This window comes from Phalacrocorax aristotelis, chromosome 7, assembly GCF_949628215.1.
Source record: "Phalacrocorax aristotelis chromosome 7, bGulAri2.1, whole genome shotgun sequence".
Lineage (NCBI taxonomy): Eukaryota > Metazoa > Chordata > Aves > Suliformes > Phalacrocoracidae > Phalacrocorax > Phalacrocorax aristotelis.
In genome coordinates this window covers 49,537,239-49,558,413 of record NC_134282.1, presented here as the reverse complement: position 1 = coordinate 49,558,413, position 21,175 = coordinate 49,537,239, and the positions used below count along the sequence as shown (strand labels likewise).

The window sequence follows — 21,175 nt, the reverse complement described above, 5'->3', positions numbered from 1 at the left end:
AATTTATTTTTGTGGCAAAGCTTCAGACTCCTCTGTTAGAGACCTGAAGGCAGAAACATGCGCTGCTGGTGGTAGCACACCTATTGGCAACGTCAGGGTTGTTCTCCAGGCTCTTCCACCCCTGGTTCAGTTACAAAAAGACACAATCATCCATCCCTTGAGGCTGTTCAAGAAAGAGGGAGTGTCTCCCATCTAAAAGTACAAGAAGAAACCACAGGATGGGTGCAGAAATCCTGGAGGGCAGTCCTTTGGCCTGTTACGCAGCAGTGCCTCAATACCTTTACTTCTTATTAATCTATTATGCTTCTGATCTACATCCAGTATCTTCACCTGATTCCTGTCTTTTCATGCCCTCCTCGTCTGCAGGATTATTAGGCTGCTATATTTGTTTATGTAGTCTTCAGCTATGTACTTTTTAAAATTTGGAGTGCTGGTAATAAGTTCAATAAGTAGACCCCTATCAAATCCCTAAATATCCATTGGAAGATCGCAAAGAGGAAGCAGCTGTCATTGTCCATGAGCCTATTTCATGGTTTTATGTCCAGGCCATGAAGAACTTGATGGATTTGCTTTGAGTTTTTATGTTTGTTTTGAAATCAGAACTCCAGCTATAAATGTACAAACAGACATGAAAAGGAATGGAAGACAAGCGCTCCACTGGACTACAACTAGCATCAGATGTACCGCACACAAAGAACAGGAGAAAATAATGCATGCAGTGCAAATGAAATGAGTGAAAGTGAAGAGTGTTATGGTCTGCTGTGTACCTGATTCTAAAGAGACTACTTTAAAAATATTAGTAAAAAGTGGTAGGAATTGTCTAGCATTTAAATTCCTTAACCGAGACACAAAAGCTCAGGCAAAACACAAATCAAAGTATAACTCCTTGCCTTCAACAGAATACGGTGAGAACCAATATGTTGTTGTGTAGTACATCATAAATATCTAGAGATAAACACTGGAGACCAAAAGAAGAAAGGATGGATCATTTTTATTTTACCTCCTTTTTGTTGCCTTTTTTACTATTTCAGTTATGTTTTGCTCTATAAAAATGATTATTATTCTCCTCATACCACCACTATTGATGTGAAATTATTGCGTAAGTGAGGACTATGGGATCCATTTCAACAGAGAGGCAGCCTTGTTCTAGGTGCTATGGAGACTGGTGAATGAAGAGTCCTCATGCTGGTGATGAGCACGGAGAGAAGTATTTGTGAAACCAGATTGATAATTCATCTGCAAACAGACCAATGTGACTTTCCCTCTCAGGTCCCCAAAATGTAATAACTGCAGCTGTATTCAGCTTCATTCAAAAGATTGCATCCTTTTCCCTCGCGCATGGGTGGGCACTTCATGATGCTAAATAGGACATTTTGACTGCTCATATCTGTACCTTGGGGCCTACCAGATCTGAGGGCAACGTAGTGCCTGCTCATTTGACTTGCACAGCTGCAAAGCTTCCAGCACAAATGCTACTCGAACGCTTCTGCGCGGGGGTTGGATGTGATGGCACACTGCTCAGCTGAAGAGGAAAAATAGAAAGACAACAAACTCCCATGCCTTAGTGGAGTGAGCCACCCTCCCCAAGCCTATGAGATTAAAGCAATGGATTTTCAAGTACTTCTTCAGAGTGACTAATTTATATGGATATCAAGGATTCAGTTGGAGAATTAAAAAAAAGTAGCTAGGGGAAAATATGATGCTCTTTAAGTCCCAGTGGTATGCCACATTCGTTTTACTAGAGAGTTTATTCTTTAGTACTTTCATGGATTGACATGAGGGAGGAATTCACATGTCAGGACAGATAAAATCTCCCTCCTGCCAAAGGAGTCTATTCAGACATGCATGTTAGTAGGTTGATAACTTATTCTGTATTGCAGAGGACTCAAAGATAGACATTTCTCCTTTTATCTCCATCTCTGCGCTCCCTGCATACTAAAGATATGGGGAAACAGCAAGATACATCTTAACTAGCCCTCTCAGAGAGGACCGACTTTTCCTAGTCCATGCCAAGAGATGAAAACTTAAAGGAATAAGGTGTCACACAGACTAATAGTAAATACATTAGCAATGTTTATGCGCATAATTTGAGCCCTGTGTGAATATTGCTTAAAAAAATACAAACCCTGGACTTTGTGGTTAATTTTTTTGCCAAGAAAAATGCACAGTATTGCAATGCTGTTGTTTCATGTTACTCTGCTAGAGGGGTGGGGAGTAGGTTGAGAAAGATGGGGGACCACAACAAGTAAAACACGTTGAAGAATCCATCCTTGACATGCTTTCCAAACACTGATGAAACCTTTGTGTTTTTCTAAAAGATAGTCCCATTCTCCTCCTAAAGACTGGGGAATTGAGTCAAACAACTTTATTCCTTGACCAGAGCAGTGGAGGTATGTCTCCTCTTTAATCTGGAATTAAAATTCAGAAATGTTTTGTCTTATGCTTAAGCTGATAATCTCCATTAGATATATTTTTGATTTTCTGGGGCTATGAAATGGCATATTTTTAGGGAAACTGGTTATTTAAGAGTATTAAATTATGTGGGTATCATTACTAAGGAGCCCTGTTTAGAAAATGGAGGATGAAGACCCTCTATAGTATAGCTCAGAGCACCTCCAAACTGCCGTCCTGGCGGTAAGACTTTTTTCTCTCCCTCCTTTTCCTTCCAGTAATGACACTGGGAGAATAGCCTCCTTCACTGGGCACTGTGGGGCTAAACTGGTGGGTATGAAATAAAGCAGGCATACTAGGAGTTTCTCTGAACTTTCTCTTGTCCTTCCAGCTATGTTCCCAAAAGCGATTCTTCTTATTTTTAAGCAGCTCATATACATAGACTGAGATTAAAGTGGTTTAGAAAGCGTTATATATAGATGTGTATACATACCTCAGATGTTTGCCTAGATGTATCTTATCTGAACTTCTGCATGTATCTAAATTTCCCAGGCTTGAACCATGGTTTGTGTAAATTGGTGTTGTGTCACTGTCTTTGAGTGAGCTTATTTACGTCAGCCCTGGAATTAGCCCCCTGTATCCCAGCCAGGACTTAGCTGCGAGAGTCAAAATAACATGGATACGTACTGTTTTCCTGTTATCTCTAGCCTCTCTAAAAACAGAAGCTATTAGAAATATTGTGAGAAAACTATCTTGCAGGATTTGCTCCCCACTTAAGAGTTTTAGATAGATATCTGGCAAGAATGTGCAGTTACACCAATCCCTAAACTTCAGCATAGTTTTCTTTGGCTTAGTAGTAATTCATTTTGATTTGCATCCCTTAGCTTTGAGCTTTGAAATCATAATTTCAGAGAACTTGAGACAACACTTTTTTTCTTTTGCCCCACCATTTTCATGTATTTCCAAGTTGCCTAAATGGAGAAATGTAACAAGAGAAAATCTTCATGAAAATTACCCCTACCATTTTTTTTTCTCTCTGGGGAATACAGTCTATACTGTGGTCCTTTCTAGAGAATGCTGTAATTCTACTAAGGCCTAATCCAACATGCTTCTTTTTGGAAGTAAAAAGATTTTCCCAGACAAGACTCAGTGAAGTAATGACTCAGAGGCATGACAGACCAAATGGACTATTTGTTTCATATTAATTATTAATGTGGTGTTATCACTAATGATAATACATAATGACACATCTTCCAATGAATTTTCCTCTATTTGTGTGTCACTTAATATGAGAGTGACTCTCTTTAGACTATAGAAGATGACATCTCAGCATGGATAATTATTCATAAAAAGGTAAGAAAAGGGGTACAATTGGGTAATGTAAGTGACCAATTTAAATTCAGTTGTACATCATACAAATTCCATACATTTCCCACTTCATTTATAGAATAATTTTTTCCTTTTGTTATTGACCAACAAATACATTCTTTAATGTTTTAAGAATATTTTTGACAAATATTTCAGAAACGTGAGCTCAGAACTATGATTTCAACTTTGAATTGTTCTTTTCTGATGATCTTCCTGTGATTTACAACCATTTCCCATCAGAAAGTTCTCTCCTGCTTTATGTCAATGAAATTTGGGGCACAGTTTCATCCCCACGGAGCGCACCTGCCTTGTGTCCTTTGTGAAGGGAGATTAGTCTCTAGCTTTGAGAATTTGTTGCCTGTTGGCTATCTTCACCGTAAAGCCAACCAAAAGGTTCTGTGAGTTTCTAGGTAGAATTGCTTGGAGATTTGTAAAATGATTTTGATCTTGGATCTGAGCCTGCCATTAAAGTGCTTGACTTGCCTTGACCACTGTAATTTTAGAAAGCTGACCCTTCTCCCTTGCAATCTACACAGTGTTTTTAGTCTAATGCAGAATTTTCCTCCTCTGCAGGTGGGAAGGGAATATCCATCATTTTCAGATGTGGACATATGATCCAGTAGGCAATTGAAGGTATTTTGGAATCATATGGTTTGCCTTATGGATTTGGATTGGTCAAGAGAGATTTGCCTGAAATCCTTGAGGGAGCGTGGCACCTCACTGACTCGAGAGGCATTTTAAAATAAAACCTGAAGTTAAATGCATTTTATAGGGAGGCTTAAAACTTCTAAAATATAAATCTAAAATATTTATACGTGGGCTGCAATGGAACAGAAGTTACGACCTCATATGTGAATGTCTAGGATTTGTTTTTTCCTTCCACCAGCCCACCTGGAATGACTTTAGCTTTCAGCTTTACCTCAGGCTGTACCCAGGTTAGCTTCTAGTGACTTATGACTCCATCAATCTGCACAGATATGTGCTGTACTCCTTCAAGGGAAGTAGTTCATCTTCTATATGACTGCATCTCCACCTCTTCCAAAGTTCAAAGAACCCAGGACAATTGCTTATTCGAACGGGCTTCCAGTGAGTATAGAAGATGTTCTCCCTGCCTTCCTGTGCGAATCAGGACTTTCTGGTGAACTTTGATAGAGACAAAAACTTTCAGAGTAATCCATCCCCTGTTGAACTAGAAAGACATGTGATGACGGTGATGAAATATCAGGTGAGATTGCTCAGTATGTTTTAAGGAGCTTTGAACTAGAAATGGATCAATTTAGAGCTCTTTTCTGAAGTCAGAGGAGCACATTTTTTACAATCCATTTCCCATGAACTAACAACTGTTCCCTATCCAGCAGACAGTTTACTTGTAGCTATTTTGACTTGCATTATTCCACTTAATGAAGATAAACATAAGTCAGACACAGGAAAGCCACAGAATGACTATGAATGGGAAGTGTTCCAAGTATTCAGCATTTACTCGACAAAATTGGCCAGTAATTCTTTTTGCTTTTCACTGGGGATAAAAATCCCTGAAAGATAATCATCATCATTGTTTGAACTAATATAGCATTTTTATCCAGCGATCTGAGAACACTTCCCAGACATTAACTGGACTAAGAACAGCCTTGAAATTAGATTCATACTATTTAAAATACCTGTTTTACAGACAGACAAACTCACAGGTCACCTAGAGGTACCATGACTTCCCATGGGTCATAGAGTAAGAAGAGTACAGAAGATTTCTGACTACCATTTCTGTGATTTCGGTGACATTGCAAAGGATGCTTAATATTGCTTATTCGAGTTGCTTAAATTATTCATATTGCAGCAACTTTTGGCATGAATATTTTTTTCTGCTTACATGCAGCTTTTTGAAAAATTGATTCTTTTTTAGTAATTATTTGCATGGCTGTACACCAGCACATTTCATCCTATAAACTGTTCTTGTTTTTAATGCTCAGGATTGTTAACTGGCAGATGATTAGTAACCTAGACCACGTTATTTTTTCTTCCTCTTGATTGGATTACTGTAACTGGTTTTGAGCCAGAGAAGAACGAACATCAAATACTCAATTCATGCAAGACTACCTTTGTGGGAATATAGCCACTTCCCTGGTAGGAATATCTTTTCTCCAAACCTTTATCTGAACAAAAACTACTTGCCTGTATGTTTCCATAAAGCAAATAGTAGAATGGCACGAGCATGGCTGGAACAAATGTTCAGAATGAAGACGGGTGCTCACAGATGCTGTAGTTCACCCAGTTCCAGTGACTGTACAATTAATAGGTGATGGTGAACTGACATAAGTAGAGAAATGCACTGGAAGCAAACCAATGCACTCACAGCTTCTCATAATTTTTCCACATGCTACGGTCTTCAGTCATCAGATGATGACTTAGGGCAATTTTGTTTCTTTATTTGTAGATCCATGGTTTTAAAAGTTGCCTAGTCTTCTCCTGCTTGTGTTCCACTAATAACAATAAGTAGACTGTGATGTTCACACTGAAATCATTTGCCCAGACAGGCTAAATAGCTCATGGCCTTCCGTGCCCTATACCCTACAAACAGCACCATATGGTTAATTTTTAAGCCAACTGATCAAGTGCTTAATAACGCAGAGGCTGGGGGGATGAGGAGGGGAAATGTCGTCCGTAGAAGTAATTGTTCTGGTGGGCTTCATCTCTTAACCCTTTGTAGCGTGGCACGAACAAATCCATGAAATGGAGCTTTGACTAATCAGACAAGAGGTGGAGATAAAGGTAGGCATCAACCTGTGGGCCAAACGCAACAAAAATATTATTTAGGCGTTACACTGGGATAATTATTGATTTATAGATACAGTGGGTAGAACACTGATCTGGGGATTAGGGTGTCCAGGTTTTATTCTTGATCCTGTCTTATTTTGCTGTCTGACCTTGAACACTTCACTTTCCCCTTCTATTTTATCCACGCATCTTTGGGCTAACGTGCCTGCAGAGCATAACCATGTTGATCAGGGCGTGCCCTTCCAAAAATACATTTGCAGATTCTGCCTCTACAATTTGTATGAACCTGGACCTGAATTGGAACAAGCAGGTTCCTTGAATTGCAGCAGCACACATGTTGACATAAAACTGGAATAATTTAATGGGGCAGGTCTCAGTGTTTTAATTAGATAGCGCAAACTACTTCTTTATTCTTTCACATAAAGTTAGATTTGAAGCAGATGATCAAAATTTATTTATGCATGCATTCAAACAAGGCAACATTGTAACTGAGAAAGCTTAAAGTTTGGTTTTAAAAAAAACAACAATGTTATTTGGGAAATGAAGTCATCTGCAGAAAAAATACCGACACAACAACAAAGCAGTCTTCCAATTCCTGTGTTTTTGGGTTACAGCATGCCGTCTTTAGTATTTATTTCCCTAAGAGCTTGCCTTTTTTTTTAACAGATGTATACTCCTTTCATTGGTGTTTATTTAAAATCCTGCCAATATATCTGAAATCAGCACATACTGAATGTTGATGCACCACCTTGCCTAATTGACTTAGCTGGAAAATAAACAGAGAAAGGCTATTTTAGCAGCAAACTGGTTGATACAGCTACTCGTTCCCTACCTTTATCTATGTACCACACAAGCAGACAAGTACTAGCACCCGATAGCATGGACACAAGGTTGCTACACACGTTTTCTGCAGTCTTTAGCATTTTAGGGACAAACTGGATGTTGGTGACACTGTCGTCCTCTGGATCAGAAGAATAACATTTTTATCTCTGCTGCCCTAAAACCTTGATAACACCCGTAAGATGCCATCAGACCCATCAGAGCTTATTAAAAGTTATTATTTTAAAAACAATAGGTTCCTGAATATTCACAGTGAGTAAGGATTGTAAGGCTATTCACGCAATGTGAATAATTTGCTGCTAATAATATTGACACTCAATCTGTCTGCAAAATGTCTCTGTTAGCAGGAAACAATCACACTGAGAGGTGTTAGGAAGACTTTGCAGTGGAGTGGCAGAGTGAAGCAATTAAAAACTGGTTGGAAAATGTATTTGAAGTTTGAAAAAAATTATTTTTCTGCCTTTTTAATATGCAATATTAGAAATTAATTAGTAATGTATTATTAAAGAGAAAAATTTCCTTCTAGTTTTGCTGCTTTTTTTTTTTAAAAAAAGAACAAAACCAAACAAAAAAACCAACCCCAAAAGAGGCAGAAAATAAAGCATTCCCACAAAAAAGAAAAAAAAAATATGTAAATTTCTGACACGGCTTTAGCAGAAAGGCATAAAGGGGCCATAATGAAATTGATATTTCAGTTTCATGTAGGATGTGCTCTTTTCACACAAATCTTAGTTTTGACGTGATCTTTTGGTCAACTTTTCACCAAATAAAATTATTATTCCTGAGAAAATATTTAGCAGATGAAAATGGGCCTTTTCATTTGAGTTCGGTTAGGAACTGATACATCTTTTTGAATGAATACTTTGGGGGTTTTGCATTAAAGATTTTCTATCACATATTTCAGAAGTTAATATTTATTTTTGCTAATTTAGCACAAAGGTTACTTCTCTGAAGCTGTTTTTGAACTCTTATCCATCATAGCAGGGTTTTAAATGACTACAGATTTTTGCCATTGATATAAAAGTGTCTTAGTGTATTTATGCTACACATGTCCTTTATTAGAACAGGATTTTTATATCATATCATTAAAAAAGAATATAAAATAATACAGTGACAAAATATGGATTTTTCATATGTCTTTGCTCAGGAAGAATTTTTAACATTACGAGTAAATCAAAAATAGAATGCAGTAAAGAAGAGCCATGGCATTATACCTGATATGGAAGATCCTGATTACGTTAGAACTTTTAGCCTATTTAAACAAAAAAGTTTTCTGTGTCTTATTGATTATGGCTCAGAATTTTTTTGTAATAATTTTATTTTATTTTTTATTAACTTTGCCTGATAAAAGAATTCCATTTTTAACCTAGTCATTAGGTGTACAGACAATTTAGTTTGGGGTTTGTTTTTTTTTTTTTCAATAATGCTCCAGTTTGGCATATTGTGTGTTTGCTTACTGTTGGCTTGCTCACAGGTACCATATACCGCTCCTGCTGTACTCTTACCTTGCCTTAGTCAGTGAATTAGGACATTTTTAATGGTTGTTCATGTTAGATACTCTGAGACAACATGCATTGTCAGACAAAATAAAATCCATGTCCTAGAGCATCGTTTCTAAGTCATACTCACATTAACTACTCAGATATTTAGACTTGTTGTGTGCATTATATACGTTAAATAAGAAGGGAAGCATGAGAGGAAAAGGAATAATTCTGCAGTATCAGTTTTCTAGAGCTAAGAATTGAGGCAGAAGAGTTAGGAAAGCCCAAAAAGCTTTCCTAATTGTAAGCTAAAAGGCAGAAAACTCTTGGGTTGAGCTAACAAGAGGAATAGAAAGCTTTGCTGAACAGAATGACACTCCTGAATAGCTTAAATTTACGATCATCACATGAGTAAATCTCCCATTGATTCTGAACTGAAATGACTCAGAGTTGGTGGCTTCAAAGCCATCTCCTCCGAGCTGAATGGTGGCTCTGAAGATATACCTGTGTTTGAAACTTGCTTTGAACACATGGGCACGCAGCAGCCAGATAGGAGAAAATTGGATTCCATCAGGAAATGACCAGTGCAAGAGGAGGTTATGAGTTTATTAACCTGATGAATAAAAAAAGTAAATATTTGGTGTAAAACCTGTCAGAGGTTACACTTGTAAAACTTCTAATTCAGCTATTTCCTCTTATAGCTGTCAAAATATGTCTGGGATAAGTTAATACAACATTACACATTTCAGAAGCTTTTGCTCTAACCTGAAGTTCAATAATTTTTTTCCAGCAAGTTTTTTCCTTCCTCGCCAACTTGTCTTATCAACAGCCTACCTTTTTGTCTGCAGGCTGGCTTCTCAACTGTTTATTTCCATAGCTATAATCTTTGCTCTGCACTTTCAAAAAGCTTTCAAAATACTTAGAACCAATTCTCAAAACAATATCAACCTGATGGGCCGAATGCCACGTGAATAATTACTGATGGACTTAAGGAATAAGTTTTGCTCATGGACTGGAGTCTCACTGGCGTCTCTGCAGCCTGTCTCCGCTGTTTAATAGCATTTCTGGAGAAGGCTAGAGAGACAGTTGTGGCCCTGATACAAATTTCAACTGAAGGAGGCAATAGGTAGAAAAGCAGAGCAAAGGAGCACCAGATAACAGTTGCCCCCTGCCTTTGCTACCCTCACATGAGTCAAATGACAATATTTTACTACGAAAATTGAAGACACTGGACAACCTTTGCCTGAAAAATTTTCAGCACTGAGGAAGAAAAAAATATTGCTGGAGAAGATTTTTTTTATTAAAAACCAGGTACATCGTGTTAAATGGTTCTGTAGTCTCTCCCTTTCTCTCACATTTTGCCCTCTACATGAAGAAGGATTTATCTCATATGTTGCAAAAAAAGTCACCTCTCTGTAACCTACAGTTCATTCAATCAAGGCTTAGCGTAAATAATCAGTATGGAAAACACCAATCGGCTTTGAAGAGCCCCTGGATTTAGGAGGAATACACTGCTCATGTCTGTGGAACTCCTCTGGGAAGCAAAGAAAGGAGAATGTGTCTTGATTTACACTGCCCTATTTCTCAGATCTGCCAGCCTTTCTGCTCTGTCCACTTCACTACCGTCAGATGCTGTGAGACAAGCATATGGTGTTTACTTCTCTGACTGACATCTCTCTGGTTTTCCTCACTCCTCAAGAGAATCCTCTCTTGCCAAGTCAATTTGCAAGGGCTTGGATGTAGCCATGGCCCTCTGGTCAGGATCCAAACTATTCCTCATTTTCCCTTGGCAAATGTCGGTAGAGGACAATCTCCCCCCTCCCTACAAAATCAGTGTTTCATGGAGGGAAACTCAAATCCAAAGAGCAGCCTGACCCTGTGTGTCCTTCTGTACCTCATTCATTTAGGGCCATACGAAGATGCCACCTGGAGACTGCAGCAGCTCCCTGTGCTGCCCCTGTGAGTGTGGAGCCTGGGGGCTGGAGGGGAGTGGAGCAGCCTGGGTCTCAGGTGAGGGACCGCTAGGAAAGCCTTGCCAAAGGGCTCTGGACAGACACTGGCACTGCTGCTGCAGCTGATGAAGTCTGAAATGAAGAAGAGGTGCCAAGCAAAGGATTTGCATTTGCTGTAGGTTGTGAAGCTTAAATGAAGCTTGGCTTGGGAGTAGTTTTAATATCCCAGGGAGTCCCCCTCCCCACTTAGAGACACAAGCTGTACATGTTTTGGGATGAAAATTTAAAAAAACCCTGAACTCCAGCCTCTTTAAGGTCGACTTCTTGTGCTTTATTTTTTTCTTTTCCTCCTTCTATCTCCTCCCTCCTTCTCTCCTCCCTCCCTCCTTCCCTTCCTCCTTCCCTCTCTCCCTGCCTCCCTCCAACACTTTGATCTGGTGGCAATGGCATCTTTATCACTCTTATCAGGTCCCATGTTCTTGGCTGTCCTTTTGAAGTGTGATTTCCTGCGTCTTGTGGTCAAGAAAGGATACTGGGCACTGCAGGTTTCCTGTTGCTTTTCCTCTGTATCTACAAGTTTGCTTTGCTTTCCTTCCTGTTTTTCTGTTTCATTTGTTTGTGCTTGCCTTTGCTGTCCAAACCTGCCTCTCTCCCTCAGACAGGTCCTCCCCCACGCGTAGATCATTATCAGTCATCTATTTTTCTTCTCCAGCATCTCAGAGTGGTCTTTCCCTTTTCCTATTGTGCCTCGTCCTTTCTATCCTTCCTTCCTTCTTCTTTCATCTGTTTCTTAAGCTTTTTTATTCAACTCTTTGATTTTGACTCATGTTTTCTGATCTTTCTAAGATGTTCTTTAGGCTTCTCTTAGACCCTTGACTAAACTGGAGAAAAGCCTGAAAATGAACCAGATGTTCCTTTGGGATTTTGTCCAAAGCATACTAGAGTCAGAAGCAACACTAATCGACTCAATGGGATTTAGGGCAAACTCCCTGTTCTTGCATCTCCTGAACATTTGCTTGTCTTTCCAGCTCTCTTCTGATGGCAGTTTGCAATCTTTGACATGTTATTAGTTTGAAGAAAGATCTTCACAGAAAGATTATCTTTTTTTTTTTATTAAGAAAAAGAAGGCTCTGAAGAGATATTCAGCTTTCACAACCAGTAAATGCAATCCAATATTTCACTACAGGCTCCAAATCTGTGTTGGGATTTTCCAAATCTATGATGTATGAAATAATTCAGATGGTAAAACATTATTCAGGGGCTTCCCAATTATTCCCACAATACCTGTTTGGGAGACTGAATAGCGCTGAGGCTGTTTTCTCTGATTTTAAGCAGGTTTTTACTTTCCACAGGGAGGTGGCGGTTCAGTTAAAAAACCCCACAGCCATGAGTTTAGGCTTTCTCATGTACCAGTGCTTTCTGAGTGCATCCAGGCACAGGAGGAGTGAGGAAAACTTAATTTCAGCCACAATGCTGATATTTGGCAAACGAGTGGTTTTACGGTGCTTCATGCAGCTCTGTTATTTATTTATTTATTCTTACAGATAAAGCACAGTGACTTAATGGGTGAGCTGGGCTATCACATTAACTTCTGTATCCAGCTGGGCACAGATTTGCATCCTGCTGCCACTGGGCAGGGTAGGATCTAAGCTTGCTTGCTGGGTACAGTGTAGCTCTCATACCCAGCTGAGCTGTAGCTTACCAGGGGATACTTCCTCTCTTGGAGATACAAATGGCAGCTGCTTTAGGCAATAGGAGAAGGCCTTGGCATATCCCTGCTCTGTCAGGGAACATACTGTACTTCGCTCTCACCAGATGCTCATGGTGCATTATCATCCCGTTTTCACTCTAGGAATCATTGGCTGAAAAAGCACTAGTAAGGCTGGGGTTGAAGTGAATACATATTTTATAACATGAGTTTATTGCAGCCTTTAAAATCTGATCTGAATCAATATCCTCCTATCCTAAGAAGACTTTCTTCTGAACTTTCTGTGTTATTTCATTCCAATAAACTGACATGCTTAATATGATGAATATATCAAGTCTTTGCTTCTCCCTTATCTTTAGAAAGAAAAAAAAAGAGGGTGAATGATTCTGGAAAGTTTTTTTCTCCTTCATTTAATTGTTATTAAACTATAGAATAAGAAGTGCAAGAACAAGAGGAAAGGAAAAAGAAAATCGGGAAAAAAGGAACAAATAAAATGGAATCAAAACTTCTGATTCCAGCTTAAATGCCTTCCCTCCTTTGACAGATAGCAGAGCCCATGAAGAGTTATTCTGTAAGATAACACAGTCAGCATGGAGGAAAGCTGAAAGACTCTCTTTTAAATAGGACGGTGGATTGCTGGGTGTTTTCAGGCCGTGAGTCTTTTCTGTTGTTGTTGTAGCTGTGTAGCAGCGCAAGACAAAAGGGGACATTGCAGCTTTCGAGCTTTCAGGACTGGGGGCTGAGGAGGAAAGGAGAGAAGAGCATGATTGATGGAGTTCTGGTTGGCTTATAAAGGGCAGCCGGGAGTGCAGGGAAATAATCAGGGAAAAGGGCGTCCCGTACTGGCTCTCTCAGAGGGGAGAAATGAATCCTGCACCTCTGCATTATTAAGTTGTCAGGCGGGCTGATGATGAAAATCTGAAGGTCAGGCATAACAAGAAGCACCTTATGGGGAGATCATGACCTTTCTGGAAGTGCTACACTCATGTTTATCTGCACCTAACCCTTATCCACAATTCTTCATTTGATAAGAACACTGGGAGAAGGGACAGGGAAGGGGGGAGGGAGAGGGAAGTCCTCATCATATGTATAAGCAGTGTGTGAAATTAGGCTTCCTGTGAAACTGATTGTGGATGCTCAATTCACAGTGAAAGATAATAAACCAAAAGGACACACGAGGGATGCAGGCAGAAATTGTTCACTACAGTGGAACTCAATAAAGGGAACAAGAGCTTTCCTAAATGACAAATTTGGTACAGCGGTGCTAAAATCAGGATTCTCCCTGGCACCACTGCAGCAATTTGCTCTCAGCTCTACCACTTTTTATTTACTTTGGAAGTCCTAATAATGTTAGAGAGTGGCTTTTTCATCTATTTATTTATTTATTTCTCCCAAGCAATGTTTATTCTTTAACTGCTTACTTTAAACCAAAGAGTCAAGGTGAAGGACAATGAAACGTTAGATTCCAATTGATTTTTCCTCTTTAGTTTCCATATCAGAAATGAGTATAAATATAAATATATTCCAGGGTTAGATGCCTGTCCTATGCGTGCCTTATTGACTGCTTTAATAAATGTCATGACCCCTTCTGCACGCATGTGCACACACAAACTCACACATGCTTGCAATCAAATAGGTAGAGGCATTGCTTGGATATAAATGCAGTAATGATGGCAATCACACTGAAAATATTCCAAACCTAAATCTGCTTTTAGAACGTGATAATAAGCATTTTATTTCACCCCAATTTACAGCATCTTGGTTTTGCTTTTCAAATCCTTGAAGTATTTAAAACATGACAAAGTACACGTGTGGAAAAGCGAAGTCAAACAAGACTTCATAATTATTGCAATATATTCACTTTTCATGCATAATCCTTTAAATTAGCGATACAATAGATCACCTCTACTGCCACTAGAGGCTAATGCACCTCTATTGAAAGCTATGTTAAGGAAAATTATGTCCTATCTTGAAAAGGCACATAACCTTCCAAAATATTAAATGACAGTAGGTTCCGATCCTGTAATTCTTGCATACTCAAGTAGCCTCATTAGCCTTGATTTTCTTACATCAATGGACAATAACCTATTAACTTTAATGGATTTACTAATACACATTGATGTGAGATCAGAATCAGTACCTTTGGGACATCTTATTTAAGGATTACCAGACCAGCAGGAAAAGAAATATAATATACAAACTAATGAATACTTTTATTAGATGAGTAGTATTATACTGGAACCCATCAACTGCCTTTAAAATGACTCTTTAATGAAGAGGTGACACTGAAAAATACTACATTGTCGATACAGCACATAATGAACCTTCTGTATCACATAAAAATGAAAGAAAGGTTTTCTATTTCTATTGTTTAAGTGATCCAATTTATCTAATTTTACTCCTCTGGCCTCCCATGTGCTTCCTATCGCTATGGTTTACAGACTGTTTTTGGTATCCCATTAAAAAGCAACAACAACTAATAATGCCTGCGTATTGTGCCGTGACTTTAATCTTCCAGTCTGGTACTAATCCATGGTGGAGGTTGATACAACTTATTGCTGAGGAAACTAGGGCACGGGAAATGAAGTGACTTGGCCAGAATCACTGAGAGGACTAGTGATAGACCCTAGGTCATCTGGAATTAAATCTGGCGGCCTCCTCATTTTTGACTTTTTTCATTAGGTAAAACAGTACTTTTAAAAAGGTGGAGCTGAACCATGATTTCATTTTCAGTCTAGGCTTTGGGACTGATTTGGTGGAGTAGTCATATGCCCTTGCAGAATTCAGCAGAAATCCTTGTGGAACAAACTGTTATTTAGGGTGAACAAGGGCTGCAGAAGGCAGGTTGAATCTTAGCTCCATTGCAAATCCCTTTTGACTAGCCATATTTGCAGTAGGTTTTGAATGTGAAAGCCCGTGGGGTGTAAAAATATATTTTGAAGGTCATTGTGTGGGGAGATTTGCCTCCAAGCAACCAAGCCTATGAACCACTCCAGTTTTTCTACACAATGGCGAACCTCTCAGAATTTCAAGGAAAATGGGGATTGCTAGGAGATTGGTCTTTTCAGATTACTTGGCCATTCCCAAAACTTTGCCTTCATAACCAAGCCTCTGCATCCACTGTGATGTGATCATCATGGGAAAATAAATATATCTTGGCTCATGCGTATTCGCTCAACAGTGTACTTGTTTTAAGTCCCTTTTTGCTAACCAGCCCCCATTTCCATGAAACGTAAGCATCTGTGAGACTTGTGAGAGATTTTATTATCTTTCAAGACTTTTTTCCTCCTCCTCCTGTCATCAAAATTGAAACTGGCTGATAGATGAGACAGAGAGGCATGATCTCATAACATGGTTTGTTAGAAATGGAAGCTAACAGATAATCTGTGTAAAAACTGTTGGCCAAATCAGATTTTCTTACAGATTTCAGAACTGCATTCTTTTATAATTTTATACAACACTTTCTTGTTATTGCCTACCTTAAAATCTCATGCCAGATATTACTAAAAATCAGCTCTTGTTTTTTTTTTTCTTTTGTGTTACTAGAATACATTGTAATGTTGATACTACTTAGGAAGGGTTTGACTGTCAAGTATCCATACTGGCAGCATCTTATGAAAAAATTTGGAGCCAATAAAGCAGGGTAAGATACTGATGTTAGAAAAACCTACAACCAACCCATCCCCAAACACAAAAGACCTTAATTTTATGCAGTGCAGAAGACAAAACTAATGAAAAAGGAAAGCTACTTAATAGTTGCTGGTCAGAGGTGGTAAGTCCTATGGTCAATCTTAAACCTAACAAGTCTGAGCTAAAGAATAAAGAGGCCTTTTTCTTCACAGCATCCAGAAGAATGAGTGATGATTTCCAGTTGAACAACTTGAAAATTAGATCTGGCTAGAACTCAGTGGGCAAGTTTGCCTTACATAATGGATTATTCTTAGGCCAAATGCAGCTTTCCTCGAAGTAAACGGAAATATTTTCACTGACTTAAAAAAATTTTGATTCAGGTGTGTCTATATATTAAGCTATGTAAAGTTCTGGAAAATCAACGAATGGGCATTTATGTGGCTATTTGTAGTGGCTTTGAAGCTCTTTTAGGGACCACAAAAATGAGCTCAGCTTTTTGTTCAAAGCTGAGGTTTCATAACCTGTTAGTCAATAACATGGAGAGAAACTTTTTATACTGTCCCCAAAAATACTAGATACATTTAAAAATAGCTCCTGAGAAAGGTGTGCCACCTACCATTTCCACTGTTGTTTTTCAGCTACACAAAGCATTACTATACTGCTTCAGTGATGGCTATTTTTCCTTTGTTTACAAAGCCTACATTTTAAAGTGTGATAATCCCCTGAACTCAATGCAAATCTCAGAGGGCTGAAAGCTGGCACGGGAGATGCCAGTTCAGGTGTGGTGCTCTCTTCAAAGCATGATAGAAGTCATGGCTAAGTTATAGGGTGGCAGATGCACACACATCACTTGACCAAGCTGCAGCTAAAAATGGCTTAATATCAAAACACAACAGTTTACAAGCAGGCAGTTAACCCTTCATATGGGCCACGTCCCTGTTGTGAATAAGGAGGGACAAACCTGATGGAGGAGACTTATTTTCCCATACATTTCTTTCACAAAACATAAAAAGAAAAAACCCATCAGTTCCTTGTTTCCTCTTTTCACTTCTTAAATCTCTTCATCTCCAGTCTTCCTATTACTCTTGCCAGTCCATTCCTTCTCCCTCATAATTTCTTCTCCTGTTGATGGTGTTTCCACCCATGTGGTTGCTGCTAGTTTAACTTTTCAAGGAGTCAGCAACTGCTGTTTGTGTTATGTTCCTCACTACAGAGGTTCCTTATGCACTATGGCCTCAGTCTTGGAAATCTGTGGCCTCAATTTTCTTTTTGGTTCTTTTTCCATAGTCAACAAAACTGTATAAAGACATTCAAATTGAAAACACTATTGCTATTTGTGCATGGGGTGAAATTCTATACATTTCTGCCAGGAGAGTAAACATCAAAAAGGCAAGAATATTTAAGGAAAAATGCTAAAGACTGTGTTGCCTTTTGAGTTTCCATGGTACTTATTCTCTACTATGCTTTTCTGTATGGAGGAAGTTTTCTATCACGGACCTTTTATTCTCTGTTAACTAGATAAAAAAATTTAGACAGCTTAGCTTTTTGTTTGTGTATCTGCTAACTACACAGAAGTGAGGGTGACCACAGGTTGTGAGTTAATACAAGGTATGTAGTTAATGTTGTCAGTCACCTGTACGTAGGGTCAATGACCAGCATTTGTTCTTTAGGGAGTAGCTGCTAACCTTGGAAAATGGTTTGGTTGTTTCACCACGGTGTTCTTTTCCAGCATGTACAATCGGGATGTTTCTTGTAAGGAAAACCAACAAGAAGTATTCTACTGGAGACAACGTTCATTTAGGTTACAAATACCCTGGAAAACATTATCTGAGTATCGGGCTTGCCTGGGACAATTCAGGGCACTTCAGGGAATAGTTTAAGACTTGGTGTGATAATGACTTTTGGGTTCCAGGAATCTGAAATTGTTTCAGTGGAAACATTTCCTTAAATTGGAAGTTCTTCAGTGTAGGGACCAATCCTCAGATTTTGGGAAGGCACATGTGGACAGAATTAGAGCATTAAGTTGAACAGAATTCTAACAAAAGAGATTAATCTTATATCCCTTATGGGGACCCTTTACCTGGATTTACCAGTCCATTTGGCTGCGGGACACAGAAATCCTGTGCCAATTTTCAAAATAACTATAACTTCTATAATTTTTTTTTTCCTAAATGGACTACAATATTAACTGTGTCATTTTTTCCTCACGCCATTTCCAAGATGAGATTTTACTCATAGCCACAGCTCCAGTTAGTGGCAGTGTTTGGATTAGAGTTTCATGCCAATGTCATACAGAGACTGACATAAATACCAAAGAGAGGAAATTTGGATTAGACATAAGCAAATATAAACAGAGACTATATCATAAACTACTCCAAAATCACACCCACTCCTTCAGAGCTTACTCATTAGAAACCTGTCTGACTTTAGCTTCTATAGTGGAAATGAACACTGGAATTTGTACGATACTGTCTCATGGAAGAAAATTAGTTCCTGGCCATCCTTAGAGGGGTGGAATAGTTTAAGCAGCAGTTTCATTATAGTGGTTTTACTGGGCATTATTTTTACTGTGGAAAGTCCTTTAAAATTAATGGGAATTGATTTCAGTGACCTTTGACATATTACTGAAAATAATATGGCAAAATACAACCTTTTCCCTCTTACTGCTACGTAAAGGCTTTAACTGGGAAAGCAGTTTACAATGGTGCCCCCATGTAAGGCTTTATTCAAAAGATTTTACGCTTGATAACATCTGAGCCATAGGAGCTGTATGTGGGGCTTAGCATCTTAGCAGCTGCAATTCTTAATCCTGATTCCGTTGCCTCCATATTAAAAGCTCCATGGTCACAGGACACCAGCTTTGGCCATTCTACATTGTCATTCATTCCTCCCCCCCACACGCGTGCCTGCCCATATAGGAAAATGAGTTTACAACCGACTACGCCTATGAGACTCCCGGAGGGATACAATGCAAGAGCCTTTACTAGTGGTGGATGGTCCTCAAAAGGTTTGAAAGTTTGGTAAGTACATCCTTAACCAAACTCTTTTGACCTTTATTCAGATTTGTTTTTGGAGAAGGGCAAAGGGTTGGGCCAATTCTTGTTTAACCCAACTGGCTTGTGCATGTGTAGGCTGTAATTAATCACTAAATCGCTGCCATACTTTGTTTTGGAGGCTAGGTTCCAATACAGCAGGGCACTATACTTAACATTAAGCACATGACTAATTCTTTAAAGTCAATGGGATTACTCATGTGCTTAAAGTTAGCTGCATATTTAAGTAGTTTGCTACATCAGGCCTTGAGGAGTTAGGGAGCATTTATATTTCTTGTACAGCAGCGCCAGGTTCCTCAGTTTGCCTTTGCATTGCTTTGGTCCTCCTTGTTGCCTCAGGATTTTCTTTACAGCAGTGGTGCAAAGGAACTGTAGAATATAGTTTGGAGCAGGACTTCATCCAGGCCCAAAGTGGGGGATTGAAGACTCAGTTTTCAGTTTTGTGGACTTTTGCAAAAAGCAGTAGGTTTAGAATCTGGCCACTTTCAAAATTAGGGAAGTTTCCTACTTATGTTACTTCTATTTCATCTGGACTCGGAACATGAGTAGCTTATGTTAGGTCATGCATGTACTTCTTAATTCTTTGTCATAACAAAAATATAAAGACATATAATAATCAGTATCCAAGAAAGCCAACAGGAATCACCGTGTTTGGATCTTTTGCAGTAACTGATCATGTTCCTTCAAGCCTAATTCTCAGCTTGCTCAAATAGGTAGCGATAGCAGCTTTATACCACTTGAGGATTGGTTGCCGGCCTTGCAAATATCCTTTTTGTATTGTAAAATGCAGAGGGCAGTGAACTGAACTACATCCCACAGGCTGAAATCTCACCAGAAAATTTGTAATACTAATTTTAAAAAAAGAAAAAAAAAAAAAGGAACCCTGTCTTTTTTAATGAAACTAAGACTTTCTGAGTGTACGTCAAGGGTTTTATTACTGGTTCTACATAATAAAGTAATTGTGTAATTAGTAATACATTTGTCACTCCTTTACTGAGGAAAAAGTAAAACATGTACTGCTTTTGTGTAAATCCTGACAGTGGTGATTTTTTTCCTGAGAATTATACCATTATATCATAAAAGTGTCAAGGCATGAGTTTACTGTTCCTACTAATATTCTAAAATATTCTCTTAGGCTGACATCTCTGTCAATTAAAATTAAACAAAATTGCATTCTGCCATATACACTTCAAATAGGAAGCTTTCAAGTTTATGGCTGTTCTTTGAATTGATTTTTAAGATGGCATCTGTAAAACTTGGCTAGTACAAGATGAGGTAGGATGTAGTTAAGGTTCAGTCAATTTTAAAAATGTTTTAAAGATCGTAAATTGACAACTGAAATAGACTGAACATCCTTGGGATTTTGGGCTGTCAAATATAAATCCAGCATTTTTTAAAAACTGAGCTCTTGCAAAGTGAAAATTTTATGAAAACATGTTCTCCCCCCACCCCCCTTTTGATATTTTTGCAATAAGTTACACAAACAAGAGGGCTTCTGGTGTTGTTTCCAGTTGCTCGGTCTCGCGGGATTTGGAATTCTTCTTCTCCTGGTGTTTCCCACAGAAATAGAGTGAGAACGTGCTTTCTCACGGGACTGTATTTCTCATGGAAAATAATAGGGTTGCCGGCAGCAAACGTTTTCTGCAGTGATACCCTGCCAATAAAGTCTTCAGGGAAATTATTGCCCTCAATAAGATGAAGACTAGTAAATTGGAACCCCCATCCCTACTCCACAAAGATATGTCTTTAGGAAGCTTTCTCCTTCTACTATTCCCTGGAAACCCTGACCCCAAGAAAATGCTGTAGACAGTAATGCTTGGTTTACACTTAATTTTGTTTCCTAGAATAAAGATGTCAGTTAGTGTGTAAAATAAAAAAAGGAACAATCCGCCCCTCCGTACACCTCAACCAACATATTTATGCCAGCACAAGTCCTGGTGTCGACAGTTACGCTGAGTAAAGTTATTTTACAGCATAGCTTTA

At 38.8% G+C, this 21,175-nt stretch overlaps 1 long non-coding RNA gene across 1 annotated transcript in view; it reads left to right on the top strand.

Annotated features, from left to right (window-relative positions):
* The first annotated feature begins 6,372 nt into the window (after positions 1–6,372).
* Positions 6,373–21,175, top strand: part of LOC142060433 (uncharacterized) — a 170,441-nt gene continuing 155,638 nt past the window's right edge. Inside the window, exon 1 of the long non-coding RNA XR_012661729.1 lies at positions 6,373–6,522. This is a non-coding gene — a long non-coding RNA (uncharacterized LOC142060433). The remainder of the gene's footprint in view (positions 6,523–21,175) is intronic.